The sequence below is a fragment of the Bombina bombina genome, chromosome 2, assembly GCF_027579735.1.
Source record: "Bombina bombina isolate aBomBom1 chromosome 2, aBomBom1.pri, whole genome shotgun sequence".
Classification (NCBI taxonomy): Eukaryota; Metazoa; Chordata; class Amphibia; order Anura; family Bombinatoridae; genus Bombina; species Bombina bombina.
The window spans coordinates 434730968-434748468 of NC_069500.1; the positions used below are offsets into that span (position 1 = coordinate 434730968).

The 17501-nt window shown below is 39.1% G+C and overlaps 1 protein-coding gene across 1 annotated transcript in view; it reads left to right on the forward strand.

Annotated features, from left to right (window-relative positions):
• COQ5 (coenzyme Q5, methyltransferase) overlaps positions 1-17501 on the forward strand; it is a 149230-nt gene that overhangs the window by 36092 nt on the left and 95637 nt on the right. The gene's annotated exons all lie outside the window — the stretch shown is intronic.

The window sequence follows — 17501 nt, forward strand, 5'->3', positions numbered from 1 at the left end:
GCACTCCATGTATCCGGGTGTGTTCTATGTTCATTTCTCTTGTTAAGTGTATCCAGTCCACGGATCATCCATTACTTATGGGATATTAACTCCTCCCCAACAGGAAGTGCAAGAGGATTCACCCAGCAGAGCTGCTATATAGCTCCTCCCCTAACTGCCATTACCAGTCATTCTCTTGCACCCAACGAATAGATAGGATGTGTGAGAGGACTGTGGTGATTATACTTAGTTTCATACCTTCAATCAAAAGTTTGTTATTTTATAATAGCACCGGAGTGTGTTATTCCTTCTCTGGTAGAATTTGAAGAAGAATCTACCTGAGTTTTTCTATGATTTTAGCCGGAGTAGTTAAGATCATATTGCTGTTTCTCGGCCATCTGAGGAGAGGTAAACTTCAGATCAGGGGACAGCGGGCAGATTAATCTGCAAAGAGGTATGTAGCAGCTTATTATTTTCTGACAATGGAATTGATGAGAAAATTCTGCCATACCGATATAATGTAAACTCAGCCTTAAATGCAGTAGCAGCAACTGGTATCAGGCTGTCATGTATGTATATTTTACACTTCAGTATTCTGGGGAATGGCACTTCACTGGAATTATACTGTATGCATAAAACTTTAGCCTAATTTGCAGGGACTAGCAACAGGCTTTTTAATAACACTCAATTTATTAATGTTAAACGTTTTTTGCTGGCATGTAAAATCGTTTAATTTTCTGAGGTACTGGGTGAAAAAATGTTTTGGGCACTATTTTTTTCCACTTGGCAGTCGTTTTATTTAATTTATGACAGTTTACTGATCTCTCTCACTGTTATGTGTGAGGGGGAGGGACCTTTTTTGGTGCTTTTGCTACGCATCAAAAAATTCAGTCAGAAGTTTATTGTCTTCCCTGCATGATCCGGTTCATCTCTACAGAACTCAGGGGTCTTCAAAACTTGTTTTGAGGGAGGTAATCACTCACAGCAGAGCTGTGAGATTGTAGTTGACTGTGATAAAAAAAAAAAAAAAACGTTTATTTCTGTATTTTTTTTTTTTTTTTCCTGCTATCAGGGTTAGTTATCCTTTGCTAATGGGAGCAATCCTTTGCTAAAATTGTGTTTTTTACAAAGATTTGATGCTATAACTTTTCAGTTTATTAATTTTCAACTGTCATAACTTTTTCTGTGCTTCTTATAGGCACAGTACGTTTTCATATTATAGTAAATTACTTGAAAAGTATTTCCAAGTTGCTAGTTTATTTGCTAGTGTGTTAAACATGTCTGATTCAGAGGAAGATATCTGTGCTATATGTGCTAAAGCCAAAGTGGAGCCCAATAGAAATTTATGTACTAACTGTATTGATGCTACTTTAAATAAAAGTCAATCTGTACAAATTGAACATATTTCACCAAACAACGAGGGGAGAGTTATGCCGACTAACTCGCCTCACGTGTCAGTACCTGCATCTCCCGCTCGGGAGGTGCGTGATATTGTAGCGCCGAGTACATCTGGGCGGCCATTACAAATCACATTACAGGATATGGCTACTGTTATGACTGAAGTTTTGGCTAAATTACCAGAACTAAGAGGTAAGCGTGATCACTCTGGGGTGAGAACAGAGTGCGCTGATAATATTAGGGCCATGTCAGACACTGCGTCACAATTTGCAGAACATGAGGACGGAGAGCTTCATTCTGCGGGTGACGGTTCTGATCCAAACAAACTGGATTCAGATATTTCAAATTTTAAATTTAAGCTGGAAAACCTCCGTGTATTACTAGGGGAGGTGTTAGCGGCTCTGAATGATTGTAACACAGTTGCAATACCAGAGAAAATGTGTAGGTTGGATAAATATTTTGCGGTACCGGCGAGTACTGACGTTTTTCCTATACCTAAGAGACTTACTGAAATTGTTTCTAAGGAGTGGGATAGACCCGGTGTGCCGTTCTCACCCCCTCCGATATTTAGAAAGATGTTTCCAATAGACGCCACCACACGGGACTTATGGCAAACGGTCCCTAAGGTGGAGGGAGCAGTTTCTACTTTAGCTAAGCGTACCACTATCCCGGTGGAGGATAGCTGTGCCTTTTCAGATCCAATGGATAAAAAGTTAGAGGGTTACCTTAAGAAAATGTTTGTTCAACAAGGTTTTATATTGCAACCTCTTGCATGCATTCCACCTGTCACGGCTGCAGCAGCATTTTGGTTTGAGTCTCTGGAAGAGACACTTGTATCAGCTCCATTAGATGAGATTACACACAAGCTTAAAGCCCTTAAGTTAGCTAACTCATTTATTTCAGATGCCGTAGTACATTTAACTAAACTTACGGCTAAGAATTCCGGATTCGCCATTCAGGCACGCAGAGCACTGTGGCTAAAATCCTGGTCAGCTGACGTTACTTCTAAATCTAAATTGCTTAATATACCTTTCAAAGGGCAGACCTTATTCGGGCCCGGGTTGAAAGAAATTATCGCTGACATTACAGGAGGTAAAGGCCATGCCCTGCCTCAAGACAGAGCCAAACCTAAGGCTAGACAGTCTAATTTTCGTTCCTTTCGTAATTTCAAAGCAGGAGCAGCATCAACTTCCTCTGCACCAAAACAGGAAGGAGCTGTTGCTCGCTACAGACAAGGCTGGAGACCTAACCAGTCCTGGAACAAGGGCAAGCAGGCCAGGAAACCTGCTGCTGCCCCTAAGACAGCATGAATCGAGGGCCCCCGATCCGGGAACGGATCTAGTGGGGGGCAGACTTTCTCTCTTCGCCCAGGCTTGGGCAAGAGATGTCCAGGATCCCTGGGCGTTAGAGATCATATCTCAGGGATACCTTCTAGACTTCAAATTCTCTCCCCCAAGAGGGAGATTTCATCTGTCAAGGTTGTCAACAAACCAAATAAAGAAAGAGGCGTTTCTACGCTGCGTACAAGATCTTTTATTAATGGGAGTGATCCATCCGGTTCCGCGGTCGGAACAAGGACAAGGGTTTTACTCAAATCTGTTTGTGGTTCCCAAAAAAGAGGGAACTTTCAGGCCAATCTTGGATTTAAAGATCCTAAACAAATTCCTAAGAGTTCCATCGTTCAAAATGGAAACTATTCGGACAATTTTACCCATGATCCAAAAGGGTCAGTACATGACCACAGTGGATTTAAAGGATGCTTACCTTCACATACCGATTCACAAAGATCATTACCGGTATCTAAGGTTTGCCTTTCTAGACAGGCATTACCAGTTTGTAGCTCTTCCATTCGGATTGGCTACGGCTCCAAGAATCTTCACAAAGGTTCTGTGTGCTCTTCTGGCGGTACTAAGACCGCGAGGAATTGCGGTAGCTCCGTACCTAGACGACATTCTGATACAAGCTTCAAGCTTTCAAACTGCCAAGTCTCATACAGAGTTAGTACTGGCATTTCTAAGGTCGCATGGATGGAAGGTGAACGAAAAGAAGAGTTCTCTCTTTCCACTCACAAGAGTTCCCTTCTTGGGGACTCTTATAGATTCTGTAGAAATGAAGATTTACCTGACAGAAGACAGGTTAACAAAGCTTCAAAATGCATGCCGTGTCCTTCATTCCATTCAACACCCGTCAGTAGCTCAATGCATGGAGGTGATCGGCTTAATGGTAGCAGCAATGGACATAGTACCCTTTGCACGTCTACATCTCAGACCGCTGCAATTGTGCATGCTAAGTCAGTGGAATGGGGATTACTCAGACTTGTCCCCTACTCTGAATCTGGATCAAGAGACCAGAAATTATCTTCTATGGTGGCTTTCTCGGCCACATCTGTCCAGGGGGATGCCATTCAGCAGGCCGGACTGGACAATTGTAACAACAGACGCCAGCCTACTAGGTTGGGGCGCTGTCTGGAATTCTCTGAAGGCTCAGGGACAATGGAATCAGGAGGAGAGTCTCCTACCAATAAACATTCTGGAATTGAGAGCAGTTCTCAATGCCCTTCTGGCTTGGCCCCAGTTAACAACTCGGGGGTTCATCAGGTTTCAGTCGGACAACATCACGCTTACATCAACCATCAGGGAGGGACAAGAAGCTCCCTAGCAATGATGGAAGTATCAAAGATAATTCGCTGGGCAGAGTCTCACTCTTGCCACCTGTCAGCAATCCACATCCCGGGAGTGGAGAACTGGGAGGCGGATTTCTTAAGTCGTCAGACTTTTCATCCGGGGGAGTGGGAACTTCATCCGGAGGTCTTTGCCCAAATACTTCGACGTTGGGGCAAACCAGAGATAGATCTCATGGCGTCTCGACAGAACGCCAAGCTTCCTCGTTACGGGTCCAGATCCAGGGATCCGGGAGCGGTTCTGATAGATGCTTTGACAGCACCTTGGACCTTCGGGATGGCTTATGTGTTTCCACCCTTCCCGATGCTTCCTCGATTGATTGCCAGAATCAAACAGGAGAGAGCATCAGTGATTCTAATAACGCCTGCATGGCCACGCAGGACTTGGTATGCAGATCTAGTGGACATGTCATCCTGTCCACCTTGGTCGCTACCTCTGAAACAGGACCTTCTGATCCAGGGTCCCTTCAAACATCAAAATCTAATTTCTCTGAAGCTGACTGCTTGGAAATTGAACGCTTGATTTTATCAAAACGTGGTTTTTCTGAGTCAGTTATTGATACCTTAATACAGGCTAGGAAGCCTGTTACCAGAAAGATTTACCATAAGATATGGCGCAAATACTTATATTGGTGCGAATCCAAGAGTTACTCATGGAGTAAGGTTAGGATTCTGAGGATATTGTCTTTTCTACAAGAAGGTTTAGAAAAGGGTTTATCCGCTAGTTCCTTAAAGGGACAGATTTCAGCTCTGTCCATTCTTTTACACAAACGTCTGTCAGAAGTTCCGGACGTTCAAGCTTTTTGTCAGGCTTTAGCTAGGATCAAGCCTGTGTTTAAAACTGTTGCTCCACCATGGAGTTTGAACTTAGTTCTTAATGTTTTACAGGGGGTTCCGTTTGAACCCCTTCATTCCATTGATATCAAGTTGTTATCTTGGAAAGTTCTGTTTTTAATGGCGATTTCCTCGGCTCGAAGAGTCTCTGAGTTATCTGCCTTACATTGTGATTCTCCTTATCTGATTTTTCATTCAGACAAGGTAGTTCTGCGTACTAAACCTGGGTTCCTACCTAAGGTGGTCACTAACAGGAATATCAATCAAGAGATTGTGGTTACATCTTTGTGTCCTAATCCTTCTTCGAAAAAGGAACGTCTGCTACACAATCTAGATGTATGTGAAAAAAGGGATTACCAATGGCACTACAGGTATAAATAGGACCTGTTTTATTTAAATGTCTGGCCAACTTGTGGGGCCTTTTATGTTATCAGCCAACTGAGTGGCTAGATTTGGTGCTATGTGTATAATATTGATTTCTGGAGCAAGAAAGGAAAAGAATACACTTGGAAGCACTCACAGGTCACTTATTGAGTCATATTAATATCAAGAGATCAAAAAATGAAATCCAAGATTGGAGGAGACATACACTTGACTACAATTAAAATTTAACTTTTATTGGGGTTCAAAAATAAAATAGGAAAAAACTTTAAAAACACACTTATGTACCGATTGTAGTCTATTTGGCTTGTCGTGTCACTGTACAGAATACTTAGATTACTTCTGCAAATACTCCTATATATAATTTGGGTTGCAGTTAATTAACCTGCTTGCTATTCGCTGTTGTCTCTGTATATACTATACTTATATATACCTGGAATTAAGTATAACTATTTCCGGTTAAGTTGGATATATTACCAGGTTTAACCATCTGCAGAGAAAGAGCAGTTTATAAGTATAATCTTTCTTCGCTCGGTTATCTGAGAGGTTGATTGTATCTCTATTCCCACATATGTATGTGTTTCAGTCTGAGTATTAAGTAATGAAACAGTGTCTCGAATACACTGTTATATAATAGTAATGCACAAGATTGTTTATGTATTAGTGTGTGCTGATGTCACACCCGCAAGCATATCAAACATTAACTAAATCTTTGTTCCCACGCGTATACCTATTTCAGTCAATTTATTAAGTATTGATACAGTGTTTAAAATGCACTGTTAAATATTAGTGATTCGCAAGACTGTTTGTGTATTGGCGTGTACTGGTGTCACTCTTACATGCATATCACAATCCAAATATTTCTCATTTGCTCTGTTATATATTAATAATTCAGCAGAGTGTTTTTGCATTAGACTGTGCCGATATTCGCTGCTTTTTGTGTGTAGTAAACTTGTATATATCTCAATTTAAGCAATATAATTTGTCGTTAAATTAGGTATATTACCAGCTTCAACCATCTATAAATTATACAAGGTAGTTTATAAGTGTACTGTGTTTATTCAGTCGTCTGACAGGTTAACTGTGTCTCAGTTTTACCACGCATATACAAATTTCGGTCTAGAGAGTTTTAATAATAATCACAGTGACTTATGTCCTGTCATGTAATAGTGATTCACAGGACTGTTTGTGTATTAGCGTGTGCTGGTATCAGCTATACTGTAAATGTCATGGGTTTATATATCTCTCCATTTAGACAGAGCCGAACTCCATTCAATTGGATGTACTAACAGTTATGACCATCTACCGATCTAAGACGGCCGGTATTGAGTATAATACTTATTTACCTGCTCAATTTTGTAAGAGGTTAGCTGTGTCTATCTTTTTACACACACTTGTGTCTCATAGTTTAAATCTTTAATAATGTTGCAACGACCTAACTGCACATTTGTGACCGTAGTTCACAAGACTGTTTATGCATTAGCGTGTGCTGACATTTGCTGCTATTTTTTTAAAAGAATTGATATGCTTATATAAATCTCAGTTTTGTACATACATGTAATCCGTGAGATTCGGTATACTGACTATATTTTTACAGCTGTAACCGTTAACTGCCTGGAAGAGTAATATGCTCTCCAGCGTTCTCGAGTGCTAGGTTAATTAATACAACATGATTGCCAGTGACACTTGGCTAGCCGGATCAATGTAAATATTAAACCATTCATAGCCCTCAGTAAACTTTGTATAAATTGAGTGAAAAGACTACAGTAATTGAATCGGTAGCTTAAGGCTTACTAAAAACACAGGAGCTCCTAGGACTCCTCACCATTGCCCTAACGTCCCTGACATGTTTCGCCACGTAACGTGGCTTTTTCAAAGGTGAACGCGCCGCACTGTGGTCGGCTATTTAAGGCTGCTGATTGTCACACCCCCAATGGGCGTATCATTGCCTACTGACCTATCGATGTAAAGTGTAACCATTCGTCATAGATGGGTGGATATTGGTGAATTATCGTCACTCAAATTTAACTGTTTCTTAACCAACTAGAGGATTGGGCATGATTTTAAGAATGAAACTTCCTTTTTATTAGAGTTGGAAATGGAGAACCTGAATTAACTATTCTGCATTGTCTATAGAACTCAGTGTAGTAGAATCCTTTTACATGTGAAGTAAGTTTACATGATTTGCTACCTAAGTTGGTTTTCATGATGCTAATTTGGTGAAATTGGGTACAATCTTGTGATGTGTTTGTATCGATTCTTTTGTCTACGTACAATACATGGGATTGTAAGTACATAACAGAATTTTTAGAATAAACTGAGTTACTGCTGTCATACCAGTATTGATAGATTGTATAGAGTTACAAGAATTAGTTGTTTTGATATAGATACAATAGAGTAACACTGCATCATGTGATTAGCTCATGTTATGTAACTACGACATGTTACCATTATCATGTCTGCGTCTGCTTTGCTTTGGAACGTTGTTGAAGTTACTTTTTTGTTTCAAAATTATGAACTCCCTATCAAGTTTGGGATACATAAGTGAGTGATACTTGATCATTTGGATTTAAATGTGAAGTGTTGTGTGACCTGTCTTGGTTAAGTGTGTAACAATGTGATGTTAATCATTCTGGGGTGATTAATAGTGCATACATTAAATGTATATATAAGAAATAAGAGTGTATGTTTACTATTAGGTATCTAAAACAGGATTTCTTAGTGTATAGGGTCAGCCCCATTTAGATTATTATGGGACATTAGAAAATAACAAATTAAAGTGATACTTGATATTTTAGTGTGACATTTTAAATGAAGAAATGTCTAAAGCAATTCATTGAGAGCAATGCTGTGAAATTGGATTGGGAAGGTGAAACAAAACGTGTGTGAGTTTGTGAATATCGTTTGATTGATTGTATTAAAAGGGAAAAAGAGGGGGGGGGGGTTATTTTGAGCTTTATGATAATTCAATAGTTTACCCTTGATTATCAGAGGTGATCTTGAAAAAGCATATTATATCTACATGATTTGGTAGTATTCAATTTGATAAAAGCATTTCCTTTACTATAACAAGGTGTTTACACAGAGTTCTTATAGAAACGAGACAAAGTTGTTGAATTCATTTAGTCCGTAAGGTTGTACAGTATTCAATAGAAAAATCCATTTACTCTCTGCTTGGAGTAACATATTCTCCAAATTTCCGCCTCTTATGCCCAATTCTTTCTTTTCAATGCCAAAGCATTTGAGATCCGATTGTTTTGAATTGTGACGCTTGAGAAAATGGCGTGCTACAGAGGTCACATTTTTACCCTCCTGTGCATCTTTAGCAGCATTTTTGATATTCCTCAGATGTTCTTGAAGTCTTATTCTGATTTTCCTCGTTGTCATCCCAACATAGAACATATTACATGTACATTGCAGGGCATATATTACACCCTCTGTATGGCAATTGATGTAAGATTTAATCTTATGCCTTTTGTTGAATCGATCACATAGTTCATCCTTTTTAATCATAAAACTGCATGTACTGCAGGTACCACATTTGAATGAGCCTCGTTTGAATGCTCCCTTGGTTTTTGGGCCTTGTAGATGACTGGGACTGATTAAGTCCTTAAGATTTCGGGTTCTTCTGTATCCCGTGTGGACCCTCTCTCCCAAGATTCGTGATAAAATCGGGTCAGAGGTTAGTATGTGCCAGTTATTCTGTAGGATATTTACAATTTGGGTGCTCCTTGGATTGTAAGTGGAGATAAATCTGATTTGGTCTTGCTGAGATTTATTTTTCTTTTTTAGTAGGTCCCGTCTAGATGTATTTCTAGCTTTAGATTCTGCTTTTTTAATGGATCTGCGACTATATCCTCTGGATATAAGTCTTTCGGTAACCTCTTTAGCTCTCTGTTTGTAGTTGTCCTCAGTGGAACAGTTACGTCTCATTCGGAGAAATTCACCTCCTGGTAGAGCTTTAATTGTATTTGGAGCATGTGAACTTGTACTATGAAGTAGGCTGTTGGTAGCTGTCCTTTTGCGGTGAACGTCCATTGCTAATGTACCTGTTGCAGTTTTTATGATTTGGAGATCAAGAAAGTTGATTTTTGTCTGATCAGCTTCATATGTGAGTTTGATGTTAATATTATTAGAATTCAACCTTGCCATGAATGTATCTAATTCGTTCTTGGTGCCTTCCCAAAAGAAGAGCACGTCATCAATGTAACGAATCCATAATGGGATTTTGTTTAAGTTGTCAGTGTTGTCATCTGAGAAAACATATTTGTGCTCCCACCAGCCTAGAAAGAGATTGGCATAGGTGGGAGCACAGGCAGTACCCATCGCGGTACCCCTAGTTTGGAGGTAAAAATTATTGTTAAATGTAAAGAAGTTATGAGTGAGAATGAACTTCAACAATTGCAAGATAAAGTCATCATGAGCAGGGTTTTCTTCTGAACCCATTGCTAAAAACCATTTGACAGCTTGGATTCCCAATTCATGTTTGATGCATGTATATAACGATTCTACATCAGCAGTAACTAGCCATGTTGTCGATGATAGATGTACATTATCTAGTTGGATGAGGACATCCGTTGTGTCCTGTACGTAAGATGGTAGTTGGGGAAGAAAATTTCTTAATCTGAAATCAATATATCTGCTGGCTTTTTCAGTGAGGCTGTTGATACCTGAAACGATTGGACGGCCAGGCGGATGATTTTTATTTTTGTGGATTTTGGGAATCAAGTAAAATGTTGCCACTGTTGGATCATTCACTTTCAAGAATTGAAATTCTTTACTTGTAATGATGTTGTCATATTTTGCCATATTTAGAATATTCATGTATTCTTGAAGGAATATTTGGTTGGGATTAAATCCCAATTTCTTGTAGCAAGAGGTATCTTTGAGTTGTCTATCCGTCTCTTGTTTATACATGTTGATTGGCCATAGCACAATGTTGCCTCCCTTGTCAGAGTTGCGGATAATTACATCATCCCAGTTTTTAATCTCATGCAGTGCTTTCTGTTCCTCATATGACAGATTGTGTTGAGTTTGTGTATTTGATAATTTAGTTATTTGTTCACAAACCACATCTGTGAATGTCTGAAGTTGGGGGCATTGTTTGAGTTTAGGCATGAAAGTGGATTTGTTTGATATCTTGTCCCTCCATTTTATTTCTTTAGATGACTCTGATTCCAATTCTTCCTCTGGGTTATTTTCAGATAGTAAAGATTCCATCATTTCCAGGGTGGATGTTTCCTCATCAGACCACTGATGGATAGATGTTGTATCACTAAAATTTGATCTACCACTATAGAATCTTTTTAAAGCTATCTTGCGAACAAACAGCTGCACATCTTTGATGGTTTCAAATTTATCAAGATTCGAAGTGGGACAGAAAGACATTCCTTTAGATAATAGCGATCTATGTGCTTCTGAAAGTAATTTTTGGGAGAGGTTTATTATTCTTAATGAGTCAGTCTCATTTGTGAGAAGGGGCTCGGAGCCCTCTGGTAAGGCTTTCGGTTCCTGTTGTTTGTCTTGTTCGTTGTTTGACTTTTGTTTTGCCTTTTTGCTTTGCCCCCTGCCTCTTCTGGTGTGTCTGTTTGTGAAGAGGCGCCTGCTCCTAAAAAAACTTTCCTTTTTCCTCGGGTTATTCTTATGTTTCTTTCTGAGTTTGATGTTGATGGTTCTATGTCTGATTCCTGAGTTTCTGACTCTTCCCCTTCCGTGTCAGAAACATCACTCTGAACTATATTTACTCTTGATGGTCTCTCTCTGTTGAAGTTAATTTTAGTTTTCCATTTGTATACTTTTTTATTCTCGTAATCAGTTTTGTCCCTGTTCAGTTTGCCCTGTTTGGTTTGTTTTATTTCATTCTCGTACTTATCTAACTCCTTTTGATATTGTTTGTAGTTTTGCTCAAAATCTGTTAGCGTCTCAAATTCTTGTAATTGAGTGTTTAGTTCTTGAACCTTTGTCTCTAAGAGATCATACTCTTCTGTATCATGTTTGATAAGTATTTTCATTAATTTTGTTGAGCACTCAGATAGTGCATCTTCCCATTCGATGTTATGTTGGGGATTTCGGAACTCAAATGCTGGAAATAGTTGTATCCTCAGCCCTCTTGGAATAAGCTTAAGTTCTATATATTTCTCAAAAAAATGGTGATTCCACCAAAGTTTATCTTGCTTAAACATAAGTTTATGAATTTCCTTGAGGGCTGAGTTCATTTTATCTTGTATGTTTAGAGTGTTGGTTGAAGGATTTTTAAATACATCGTTAAGATCAGTTTCTCTTTTGCGTTGTCGAGATAGTCTGTCTTGCTCCCACTTGGATGCCATAATGAAATATATGTAAGAATAATAGCTGTTTTGTTATAACAGTCTGACTGTGTGCTCTATTGGAAGGAAACCTGAGAATCAGGTATGGAACTAGAGTTTGTGAAAAAAGGGATTACCAATGGCACTACAGGTATAAATAGGACCTGTTTTATTTAAATGTCTGGCCAACTTGTGGGGCCTTTTATGTTATCAGCCAACTGAGTGGCTAGATTTGGTGCTATGTGTATAATATTGATTTCTGGAGCAAGAAAGGAAAAGAATACACTTGGAAGCACTCACAGGTCACTTATTGAGTCATATTAATATCAAGAGATCAAAAAATGAAATCCAAGATTGGAGGAGACATACACTTGACTACAATTAAAATTTAACTTTTATTGGGGTTCAAAAATAAAATAGGAAAAAACTTTAAAAACACACTTATGTACCGATTGTAGTCTATTTGGCTTGTCGTGTCACTGTACAGAATACTTAGATTACTTCTGCAAATACTCCTATATATAATTTGGGTTGCAGTTAATTAACCTGCTTGCTATTCGCTGTTGTCTCTGTATATACTATACTTATATATACCTGGAATTAAATATAACTATTTCCGGTTAAGTTGGATATATTACCAGGTTTAACCATCTGCAGAGAAAGAGCAGTTTATAAGTATAATCTTTCTTCGCTCGGTTATCTGAGAGGTTGATTGTATCTCTATTCCCACATATGTATGTGTTTCAGTCTGAGTATTAAGTAATGAAACAGTGTCTCGAATACACTGTTATATAATAGTAATGCACAAGATTGTTTATGTATTAGTGTGTGCTGATGTCACACCCGCAAGCATATCAAACATTAACTAAATCTTTGTTCCCACGCGTATACCTATTTCAGTCAATTTATTAAGTATTGATACAGTGTTTAAAATGCACTGTTAAATATTAGTGATTCGCAAGACTGTTTGTGTATTGGCGTGTACTGGTGTCACTCTTACATGCATATCACAATCCAAATATTTCTCATTTGCTCTGTTATATATTAATAATTCAGCAGAGTGTTTTTGCATTAGACTGTGCCGATATTCGCTGCTTTTTGTGTGTAGTAAACTTGTATATATCTCAATTTAAGCAATATAATTTGTCGTTAAATTAGGTATATTACCAGCTTCAACCATCTATAAATTATACAAGGTAGTTTATAAGTGTACTGTGTTTATTCAGTCGTCTGACAGGTTAACTGTGTCTCAGTTTTACCACGCATATACAAATTTCGGTCTAGAGAGTTTTAATAATAATCACAGTGACTTATGTCCTGTCATGTAATAGTGATTCACAGGACTGTTTGTGTATTAGCGTGTGCTGGTATCAGCTATACTGTAAATGTCATGGGTTTATATATCTCTCCATTTAGACAGAGCCGAACTCCATTCAATTGGATGTACTAACAGTTATGACCATCTACCGATCTAAGACGGCCGGTATTGAGTATAATACTTATTTACCTGCTCAATTTTGTAAGAGGTTAGCTGTGTCTATCTTTTTACACACACTTGTGTCTCATAGTTTAAATCTTTAATAATGTTGCAACGACCTAACTGCACATTAGCCAAATAGACTACAATCGGTACATAAGTGTGTTTTTAAAGTTTTTTCCTATTTTATTTTTGAACCCCAATAAAAGTTAAATTTTAATTGTAGTCAAGTGTATGTCTCCTCCAATCTTGGATTTCATTTTTTGATCTCTTGATATTAATATGACTCAATAAGTGACAATCTAAATGTAGTCCGTGCCCTGAAATTTTATCTACAGGCAACTAAGGATTTTCGACAAACGTCTTCCCTGTTTGTCGTTTATTCTGGTCAGAGGAGAGGTCAAAAAGCTTCGGCTACCTCTCTCTCCTTTTGGCTTCGTAGCATAATACGGTTAGCCTATGAGACTGCTGGACAGCAGCCTCCTGAAAGAATTACAGCACATTCTACTAGAGCTGTGGCTTCCACTTGGGCCTTTAAGAATGAGGCTTCTGTTGAACAGATTTCCAAGGCTGCAACTTGGTCTTCTCTTCATACTTTTTCCAAATTTTACAAATTTGACACTTTTGCTTCTTCGGAGGCTGTTTTTGGGAGAAAGGTTCTTCAGGCAGTGGTTCCTTCCGTATAAAGAGCCTGCCTGTCCCTCCCGTCATCCGTGTACTTTAGCTTTGGTATTGGTATCCCATAAGTAATGGATGATCCGTGGACTGGATACACTTAACAAGAGAAAACATAATTTATGCTTACCTGATAAATTTATTTCTCTTGTAGTGTATCCAGTCCACGGCCCGCCCTGTCACTTTAAGGCAGGTAATTTTTCCATTAAACTACAGTCACCACTGTACCCTATGGTTTTCCTTTCTCTGCATGTTTTCGGTCGAATGACTGGTAATGGCAGTTAGGGGAGGAGCTATATAGCAGCTCTGCTGGGTGAATCCTCTTGCACTTCCTGTTGGGGAGGAGTTAATATCCCATAAGTAATGGATGATCCGTGGACTGGATACACTACAAGAGAAATAAATTTATCAGGTAAGCATAAATTATGTTTTTCTCCATTCTGGCTGAGACTTGAACCTGAGGAGAGCGTTTCCTCTGTTAACTGTCTTGAGTCTAGAAGGTGGTGAGTGCCCCAGCCATTGGGAGTATAAAGGTGCAGTTTTCTATAAGAAAACACATTCGCCTAGATTTAGAGTTCTGCTTTAGGGTTAAAAAGCAGCGTTGAGGGGTCTTAACGCTGCTTTTTAACGCCCGCTGGTATTTAGAGTCAGACAGGAAAGGGTCTACCGCTCACTTTCTTTCCGCGACTCGAGGCTACCGCAGATCCCCTTACGTCAATTGCGTATCCTATCTTTTCTATGGGATTTGCCTAACGCTGGTATTACGAGTCTTGGAAGAAGTGAGCGGTAGAGCCTCTACCAACAAGACTCCAACCGCAAAAAAAATTCAGTAGTTAAGAGTTTTATGGGCTAACGCGGGAACATAAAGCTCTTAACTACTGTGCTATAAAGTGCACTAACACTCAAAAACTACCTATGAACCCCTAAACCGAAGCCCCCCCACATCGCAAACCCTACAATAAATTTTTTTAACCCCTAATCTTCCGACCGGACATCGCCGCCACCTACATTATCCCTATGAACCCCTAATCTGCTGCCCCTAACATCGCCGACACCTATATTATATTTATTACCCCCCCCCCCAACATCGCCGCCACCTACCTACACTTAGTAACCCCTAATCTGCCGACCGGACCTCGCTGCCACTATAATAAATGTATTAAGCCCTAAACCGCCGCACTCCCGCCTTGCAAACACTAATTACATATTATTAACCCCTAATCTGCCTTACCTAACATCGCCGCCACCTACCTACAATTATTAACCCCTAATCTCCCGCCCCCAACGTCGCCGCTACTATAATGCAGTTAACCCCTAAACCTAAGTCTAACCCTAACACCCCCTAAGTTAAATATAATTTAAATAAAACAAAATAAATTTACTATAATTAAATAAATTATTCCTATTTAAAAATAAATACTTACCTATAAAATAAACCCTAATATAGCTACAATATAACTAATAGTTACATTGTAGCTATTTTAGGATTTATATTTATTTTACAGGCAACTTTGTATTTATTTTAACTAGGTACAATAGCTATTAAATAGTTAATAACTATTTAATAGCTACCTAGTTAAAATAATTACAAAATTACCTGTAAAATAAATCCTAACCTAAGTTACAAATACACCTAACACTACACTATCAATAAATTAATTAAATAAATTACCTACAATTAGCTAAACTAAAATACAATTAAATAAACTAAACTATAATACAAAAAAAATAAATACTAAATTACAGAAAATAAAAAAATTACAAGAAGTTTAAAGGGACATTATACACTCATTTTTTCTTTGCATAAATATTTTGTAGATGATCTATTTATATAGCCCATTAATTTTTTTTTTTTTTTTTAAATGTATAGTTTTGCTTATTTTTAAATAACATTGCTCTGATTTTCAAACTCCTAACCAAGCCCCAAAGTTTTATGAGAATACTGACGTATACCTTCTCCAGCTTGCTCCTGTTTGTGTAAAGGGTCTTTTCATATGCAAAAGAAGGGGGAGGGGAAGTGTCTTATTTCCCACTTGCAGTGGGCTTTCCAGCTACCTTTTCAACAGAGCCAAACTGACAGCTTCTAAGTAAGTTTTTAAACAGTTTTATACTGGATTTTTATATCAGTATCTGTGCATCTTATTCTTTATAGTAGTGTCTATTACATGCAGTTATATGAAAATGAGTGTATACTGTCCTTTTAAACTAATTACACCTAATCTAAGCCCCCTAATAAAATAAAAAAGCCCCCCAAAATAATAAAATGCCCTACCCTATCCTAAATTACAAAGTAATCCACTCTTTTACCAGCCCTTAAAAGGGCTTTTTGCGGGGCATTGCCCCAAAGTAATCAGCTATTTTACCTGTAAATAAAAATACAATACCCCCCCAACATTACAACCCACCACCCACATACCCCTACTCTAAAACCCACCCAAACCCCCCTTAAAAAAACCTAACACTAACCCCTAGAAGATCTCCCTACCTTGAGTCGTCTTCACTCAGCCAAGCCGAATTCTTCATCCAAGCGGGGCAGAAGAGGTCTTCCATCTGATTGGAGTGTTCATCCAAGCGGCATCTTCTATCTTCATCCATCCGGAGCGGAGCACCAGCATCCTGAAGACCTCAGACGCGGAACATCCATCCTGGCCGACGACTTCCCGACGAATGACGGTTCCTTTAAATGACGTCATCCAAGATGGCGTCCCTCGAATTCCAATTGGCTGATAGGATTCTACAGGGAGTGCAGAATTATTAGGCAAATGAGTATTTTGACCACATCATCCTCTTTATGCATGTTGTCTTACTCCAAGCTGTATAGGCTCGAAAGCCTACTACCAATTAAGCATATTAGGTGATGTGCATCTCTGTAATGAGAAGGGGTGTGGTCTAATGACATCAACACCCTATATCAGGTGTGCATAATTATTAGGCAACTTCCTTTCCTTTGGCAAAATGGGTCAAAAGAAGGACTTGACAGGCTCAGAAAAGTCAAAAATAGTGAGATATTTTGCAGAGGGATGCAGCACTCTTAAAATTGCAAAGCTTCTGAAGCGTGATCATCGAACAATCAAGTGTTTCATTCAAAATAGTCAACAGGGTCGCAAGAAGCGTGTGGAAAAACCAAGGCGCAAAATAACTGCCCATGAACTGAGAAAAGTCAAGCGTGCAGCTGCCAAGATGCCACTTGCCACCAGTTTGGCCATATTTCAGAGCTGCAAAATCACTGGAGTGCCCAAAAGCACAAGGTGTGCAATACTCAGAGACATGGCCAAGGTAAGAAAGGCTGAAAGACGACCACCACTGAACAAGACACGTCAAGACTGGGCCAAGAAATATCTTAAGACTGATTTTTCTAAGGTTTTATGGACTGATGAAATGAGAGTGAGTCTTGATGGGCCAGATGGATGGGCCGTGGCTGGATTGGTAAAGGGCAGAGAGCTCCAGTCCGACTCAGACGCCAGCAAGGTGGAGGTGGAGTACTGGTTTGGGCTGGTATCATCAAAAATGAGCTTTTGGGGCCTTTTCGGGTTGAGGATGGAGTCAAGCTCAACTCTCAGTCCTACTGCCAGTTTCTGGAAGACGCCTTCTTCAAGCAGTGGTACAGGAAGAAGTCTGCATCCTTCAAGAAAAACATGATTTTCATGCAGGACAATGCTCCATCACACGCGTCCAAGTACTCCACAGCGTGGCTGGCAAGAAAGGGTATAAAAGAAGAAAATCTAATGACATGGCCTCCTTGTTCACCTGATCTGAACCCCATTGAGAACCT